The sequence below is a fragment of the Rhinopithecus bieti genome, unplaced genomic scaffold (genome assembly GCF_001698545.2).
Source record: "Rhinopithecus bieti isolate Rb0 unplaced genomic scaffold, ASM169854v2 scaffold_41619, whole genome shotgun sequence".
NCBI lineage: Eukaryota > Metazoa > Chordata > Mammalia > Primates > Cercopithecidae > Rhinopithecus > Rhinopithecus bieti.
Genome location: NW_016817072.1, coordinates 272559 through 279617, shown reverse-complemented (window position 1 = coordinate 279617; position 7059 = coordinate 272559). Strand labels below are relative to the sequence as shown.

At 48.4% G+C, this 7059-nt stretch overlaps 1 protein-coding gene across 1 annotated transcript in view; it reads right to left on the bottom strand.

Moving 5' to 3' along the window:
- Window positions 1-928, bottom strand: part of TGFBR3 (transforming growth factor beta receptor 3) — a 212983-nt gene extending 212055 nt beyond the window's left edge. The window contains exon 1 of the mRNA XM_017855795.1: window positions 527-928. The gene's annotated coding sequence lies outside the window, so the exon portion shown is untranslated. The remainder of the gene's footprint in view (window positions 1-526) is intronic.
- Window positions 929-7059: the final 6131 nt, after the last annotated feature.

The following is a 7059-nucleotide window of genomic DNA, read 5'->3' as shown; positions in this document are numbered from 1 at the left end:
GGGGGGGGGGGGGGGGGGGGCCCCGAGCTGCAGCTTGCGGCACAGCCCGCAAGGCACCCTGAGGGCGCGGTCCGCGGCGAACGCAAACCGCGTCCGTGCACTAGTCCGAGAGCCACAGCCTGGGCCACGGCAATTAACTGCGAACCCACAACAAACCATTCCCACCGACGCTGTCACGCGTCCGGAGGGAAGTGGCTGCCGCGCCCCGCAGGAGTCAGAAGGACCCGCGGAGAGGAAGAGTGAGGGCGTGCGTGGAGAATTCCTCCCCAGCACTGCGCATCGTCCGGGGCACTGCCTGCCCGTGCGGCCGCTCCCCACGCACCGCTGGCCACCGGTGCCCGCTCCCCAGAGCGTAAACACTCCCCCACCAGCGCCGCCCTCCCAAGTGCGGAGGTCCCAGCTGCTGGAGCGACCCTGGCCGGAAAGTAGGCACTGGCAGCCCGCGCCGCGCGGACGGGCACCGTGCAGCCTGCAGAGCCCACAGCCTGGGAGGGCTGCAGCGCCGTGGGGCTGGGCTGGCACGTACCTCGGAGGCGGTGTGTCCAGCGGAGATCCACCCGCGGCAAGTTGGAGGCAAGCGGCGGAAAGTTTCCCCGCCCAGCGCTCGGCGGCGGCGAGCTCGGGCAGCTGCTGCGCCGCGGCACAACTACGCCATCCGGACCCGCTGAGGACTCTCACCTCCTGCAGGGAGCTCCGGGAATCGCGCAGGGAAAGTGGCTGGGGCGCGAGAGCCGCCGACTGGCCTCCTTCACTCACTGGGAAGAGGAAAGTGCCGCTCGGCGTCCCCGAAACCCTCGATTACCCCCATCAGGCCGACCCGGCGCACTCGCCCTCCCTAGCACACACGCGGGCGGGGACGGGCAGGACGCCACAGCAATCAGCGCGCGGGGGGAAGGGCGCTCCTCGGCCGGCCCCACCGGGGGCTCTCGGCCGCCCAGAAACTCCTCCTCCCGCCTCCCGCCTCCTTTCTCCTCCCACTTTGCCTCCGCGGCTGATGGATGAGCCCCGAGTGCTGCTCGAGCCTGTGTTTCCCTTCGGGCCGAGGAGGCAGAGAGAGAAGGGGCTAGGGGCGCGGCCGGGCTCAGCGCGCCCGGGTTGGGGCGGCCCCTGTCCTAGGGGAACCGCGGGGGACACGCGGACGCGAGCTGCGGGGACTCGCTCCCTCAAACGAGGTCCTTCGAACTTTCCAGGACTCCCTGCAAGAGTTGGGTTTTCATTTGGTTCCTTGGTCTTTATATAAAAGTTATGAAACCTCAGATAATCTGATCACAGCCTCTTGCCCTCTCCCCAGCACAGCTCCCCCATGCACACATTCATTCTGTCCCTGTGTTTTTTCCCAACCTCCGGTCCTGCTTGTTGTCACGCTCTGATGCTGGGCGCCGGCGGAGTCTTGCCTCTTCCTCTCTAGTAGCTAAGACTGTATTACCCAGTCGTTCCCCCGCTAGCTAAATAAATTAATACGAATAATGGAGCTAGGTCAGCATTACCGGCGTTACCCGGTGGTAGGCGGGATATGAACTACAGTCTCGGCGGGGCAACGTCCTAAGCACCTGTGCCTGTGAAGTACACGCTGCAGAAGCTGAATGCAGGCATCAGAACACCACTTTGATACTCTTGCTTACGCCCAGTTTTTCCTATTAAAAAGTATACTTAAGTAACAGGACATTGTTTTACAAACAGGCAGGTTAAATGACCGTGGACTGACAGGTTTCAAAGACCAGACTTCCAGTCTTGAGTACTGTGCGACTTTCCACAAATGGCTAATGGCTAATACTTGTCAAGGCTCAGTTCAAATGATGGGCTTGGCCTAGTTCTTCCAGTTCTAAAAGGCTATGGACCTATGCCTTCTTTTTTTTTTTAATTAATTAATTTTTTTGAGACGGTATTGCCCAGGCTGGAGTGCAGCGGCACAATCTCAATCAGCTCACTGCAACCTCTGCCTCCCAGGCTCAAGCGATTCTCCCACCTCAGCCTGCTGAGTAGCTGGGATTACTGACAAATGCCACCACATCCAGCTAATTTTTTGTATTTTTTGTAGAGATGGAGGGGGTTGGCAGGGCGAAGGGGGGGGCGGGGGTCTCACTTTGTTGCCCAGGCTGGTCTCAAACTCCTGAACTCAAGAGATTGCCCTGCCTTGGCCTCCCAAAGTGCTGGTATTAGAGGCGTTAGCCGCTGCACCTGGCTCAGTCCTAGGCTTTTAATATGTTGGAGAGTAGAATGAGGAAGCTTCTTATGACATGTTATTTGGAAAGTTATTGAGAGAACAGGAAATATTTGTCATCCTCTTCCTGTTTTACCTATAGGTAGAGAATCCACCCAATTGCAGAATTGGAGATTCATTCACAAAGGTCAAATGTCATCAGTCACCTGAATTACTGCAAAAATCTCCTCAATGAACCATTTTTTTCCTTACCAGTATTCATTGAGCACTGACTGTGGGAGAGCCCTGAGTCAGGCATTGGGAATACAAGTAGGCATAATATTCTGAAGGAATAAACAATCCAGATGGAGCTAGCCTCTGCTTTTATAAAGTCTCTCTAAGTTTAAGGCCTTAAGATTTCTCCTAGACTCAAATTAAACAGTATTTGATATGGTTTGGCTGTGTCCCCACCCAAATCTCATCTTGAATTAAGTCCCACAATCCCCATGTGTTCCAGGAGGAACCCAGTGGGAGGTAATTGAATCATGGGGATGAGTTTTTCCTGTGCTGTTCTCATGATAGTGAATAAGTCTCACGAGATCTGATGGCTTTAAAAACAGGAATCTCCGTGTACCAGCTGTCCCTTTGCCTGCTGCCATCCATGTAATATGTGACTTGCTCCTCCTTACCTTCTGCCATGATTGTGAGGCCTCCCCAGCCATGTGGAACTGTAAGTCCAATAAACCTCTTTCTTTCGTAAATTGCCCAGTCTCGGGTATGTCTTTATCAGCAGCATGAAAACAGACTAATACAGTATTTATGCCTTGTTATCAAGTTTTAGTTTCAAGTACAGATGTGAACACTTGAACTAGATGTGAATATTTAATCCCACATTTAAATGTATTGGCCAGGCGAGGTGGCTCATGCCTATAATCTCAGCAATTTGGGAAGCCGAGGTAGGTGGATCACTTGAGGTCAGGAGTTCCAGACCAGCCTGACCAACATGGTGAAACCCCATCTCAACTAAAATACAAAAATTAGCTGGGCATGGTGGCGGGCACCTATAATCCCAGCTACTTGGGAGGCTGAGGCAAAAGAATTGCTTGAACCAAGGAGGCAGAGGTTGCAGTGAGCTGAGATGGTGCCATTGCGCTACAGCCTGGACAAGAGCAACACTCTGTCTCAAAAAAATTAAATTAAATGTATCAATCATGTTGAGGCTTTCTAAATAAAACGGCATGGTAGGCAATTTAGGAATGTCTTGTCTTTTAAGGGTGATGAAGCAACTGTTCCTCGTAGAGCCAGATTCACAACAGTAGCCATCAACATCTGAGCCAGCCCGGGTACTAAATTCTTTTTTGTTTGTTTGTTTGTTGTTTTGAGAAAGTCTCAAAAAAGAGCCTGCTGCCCAGGCTGGAGTGCAGTGGCGCGGTCTCAGCTCACTGCAACCTCTGCCTCCCAGGTTCAAGCGATTCTCCTGCCTCAGCCTCCCGAGTAGCTGGGATGACAGGCACCCACCACCATGCCTGGCTAACTTTTGTATTTTTAGTAGAAACAGGGTTTCATATCATGTTGGCCAGGCTGCTCTCAACTCCTGACCTCAAGTGATCCACCCGCCTTGGTCTCCCAAAGTGCTGAGATTACAGGCATGAGCCACCATGCCTGGCCATGGGTACTAAATTCTATACATATAAACACATTTACTTCTTACAGCCCTCTAAGAATATGTATAAATGAGGCCTATATACACATCTCTATACAAACTAAGATCTTATCCACGATTCGATCCCACATCCACTGACCTCAAAACCTAAGTCCTTAACCACCAGGTTCTTCTACCTGTCATCAGAAGCTTTATAGACTGGCAAAATAGAAGGGCTCAAGTGATCCTCCCACCTCAGCCTCCCAAGTAGCTGGGACTACAGGCACATACTACCACGCCTGGCTAATTTTTGTAGAGACTGTACTTGGCCTTTGAAGTGAACTTAAAAAAAAAGAGACCAGGCTGGTCTTGAGCTCTGTGATCCGCCTGCCTCGGCCTCCCAAAGTGCTGGGATTACAAGGTGTGAGTCACTAAGCCTGGTCTCTTTTTTTTTTAAGTTCACTTCAAGGCCAAGTACAGTGGCTCATGCCTGTAATCCCAGTATTTGGGAGGCTGAGGTGAATCACTTGAGCCCAGGAGTTCAAGACCAGCCTAGGCAATGTGGTGAAACCCAGTCTCTACAAAAATTAGGCAGGTGTGGTAGTATGTGCCTGTAGTCCCAGCTACTTGGGAGGCTGAGGTGGGAGGATCACTTCAGCCCAGTAGGTCGAAGCTGCAATAAGCCGTGATCGTGCCACTGTACTCCAGCCTGGGCAACAGAACCGAGATCTGTCTCAAAGAAAAAAAAAAAAAACTCGATTCTTTAAAACTTTCAAAATATAAAATGAAAGTTTGTTTAGAAGAACTACTACCCCACCACCACCACATAAAATAGATTCACTAATTTAAAGTTTGTCTAATACAGCCAACAGCTTGAAGGCAATTGCACAACTACTCTTAAGAATGTGTGACAGAACATGAACCAAATGTTCCAAAATTGTTGCGACAGGATGCTGATCTACAAACTACAGCATCTGCCCTTATTTTCCGCTCTGTTCACCTATTATCATAGACAGATTTACTACTTTATTTTTCAAATTTGCTCATAAAGACCCAGTTCATACTCATTGGTGTTTTATTTCATCATAACCTAACCTAAGGCCATAATTTAAAGCCACATTTTCTGTATCTATCTACAAGATTAGAATTTGGTTTTCGTTGATAAAATTGCAGCTGGCAAATTTCAATTAATGAGAAAAAAAATACAATCAGATGAACCTGTATGCAGAGCAGAGTCCAAAGCAGGCACTGGCTTCAGACCTGGGGAATTCCACAGAGATTTTGGACATAAAAATCCAAAGCTAATTTTCTCACAGTAACCACAAGTTCCTGCAAACACCATTTCCTGAGACTGTGCAGGAGCCCCCAATGGAGGTTTCCACAATACACCTTCAATTTCCCCCCCAGCAGGGATTCTGACGAAGCAGGAAACCTCATACCATTTCAAAGTGACAGCAAACCACCACCCCACTCCCCCCCACCCCCCCGAGATCCCTGTGGTCTTAGCTCCATAGGGGATGTGGCAGGACCTTGCTCTCCCAGCAGCAAGGCTGGGATTCCAGAAGGAAAACTCCATCCTCAGCCCCACCTCCACAACACTCTACAGAGAACTAGCCCCACCTCTTTTGTTTATCTGTTTTCTGTTTACTGGGTTTTGATCTAGAGAAGAGAAAAAAGGAATCATGAATTATGTAACGTTATTTTGTGCTCAGGGGGACAAAAAAAGACAAGGCGTACCCGGGACATATATTAATGTCTGTAAATGTTTTGAATCTCAGCCCAAAACTAAAGTGTGCCAAAAACATAACTTTCTTATTTTCTAAAACTGAACTGAAGTTGCATTGTGAGTCCCTTAATCAACTGAGGGTCTCCCTGAACCCTCTCTGTTCAGGGTTATATCTTGAGCATTGAACAGAAATGAGTGAGGGCACCACTTCATCCTTGGATCATCATCTTATCTGTGCTTGACTGTTTCGTAATGAACATGTATCATTTTTACTAAGAGCCATGAGATGGTTATTCCGGTGATTTCAGAGTTTACTTGAAAGTAATACCAGTTTAGAGCTGAAAGAACTATATATGTGCATTACTATTCATTTTGAGTTGCATCTGTGTGGTATTTCATGCAAAAAGTTCACAATACTTGCAAATACTAACCAAGGTAGCTTCAGGAAAATGCTGTATTCCTAAAGCCAATTGATCAATCATTTCCTTCCTAGTGCCCCTTGATATTCAGTTAACACACTAAAGAAAACAACCTCATTGACTTCATTACAACAAGTAGAAGAAATGCTGAAAGTCTAGCTCTAAAATATCTAAATTTTAAAATTATTTTGTTATTATTGGCTCTCTGTTGTTATTATCCTTTATTGAGCACTTACTCTGTGGAAGGCCATGTTGTAAGTTTGGCTTTATAAAATGTATTTTCTAACATATTTTGAAAATGGACATATCCACATATTTGTCATAAAATTACCTGCTGTAACATTTCTTGAGTTTCTTTTAACATGTTGTCTAAGGAGAAGGAAGAGTTTCTTAACTTGTAACTTTTTTTTTTTGAGACAGAGTCTTGCTCTGTCACCAGGCTACAGTGTAGTGGTGTGATCTTGGCTCACTGCAACCTCTACCTCCCGGGTTCAAGCAATTCTTGTGCCTTAGCTCTGAAGTAGCTGGGATTACAGCACACACCACCATGCCCAGTTAATTGTTGTATTTTCTGTAGAGCAGGGTTTCACCATGTTGTCCAGGCTGGTCTTGAACTCCTGACTTCAAGTGATCTACCCATCTCAGCCTCAAAGTGCTGGGATTACAGGTGTGAGCCACTGTGCCCGGCCCAACTTGTAATACATTCTTTAAGATTCAGGAATGGGCCGGGCGCGGTGGCTCAAGCCTGTAATCTCAGCACTTTGGGAGGCTGAGGCGGGCGGATCACGAGGTCAGGAGATCGAGACCATCCTGGCTAACACAGTGAAACCCCGTCTCCACTTAAAAAATACAAAAAATTAGCCGGGCGAGATGGCGGGCGCCTGTAGTCCCTGCTACTCGGGAGGCTGAGGCAGGAGAATGGCGTGAACCCGGGAGGCGGAGCTTCCAGTGAGCTGAGATCCGGCCACTGCACTCCAGCCTGGGCGACAGAGCGAGACTCCGCTTAAAAAAAAAAAAAAAAAAAAGATTCAGGAATGAGTTAAACAGAAATGTGTTTTTATTTTGTATTTTAGTGATAATCTTAAAAAGCAATCTTTTATCCTGTGTGTTGTTTTTTTTTTTTCTGACGAGG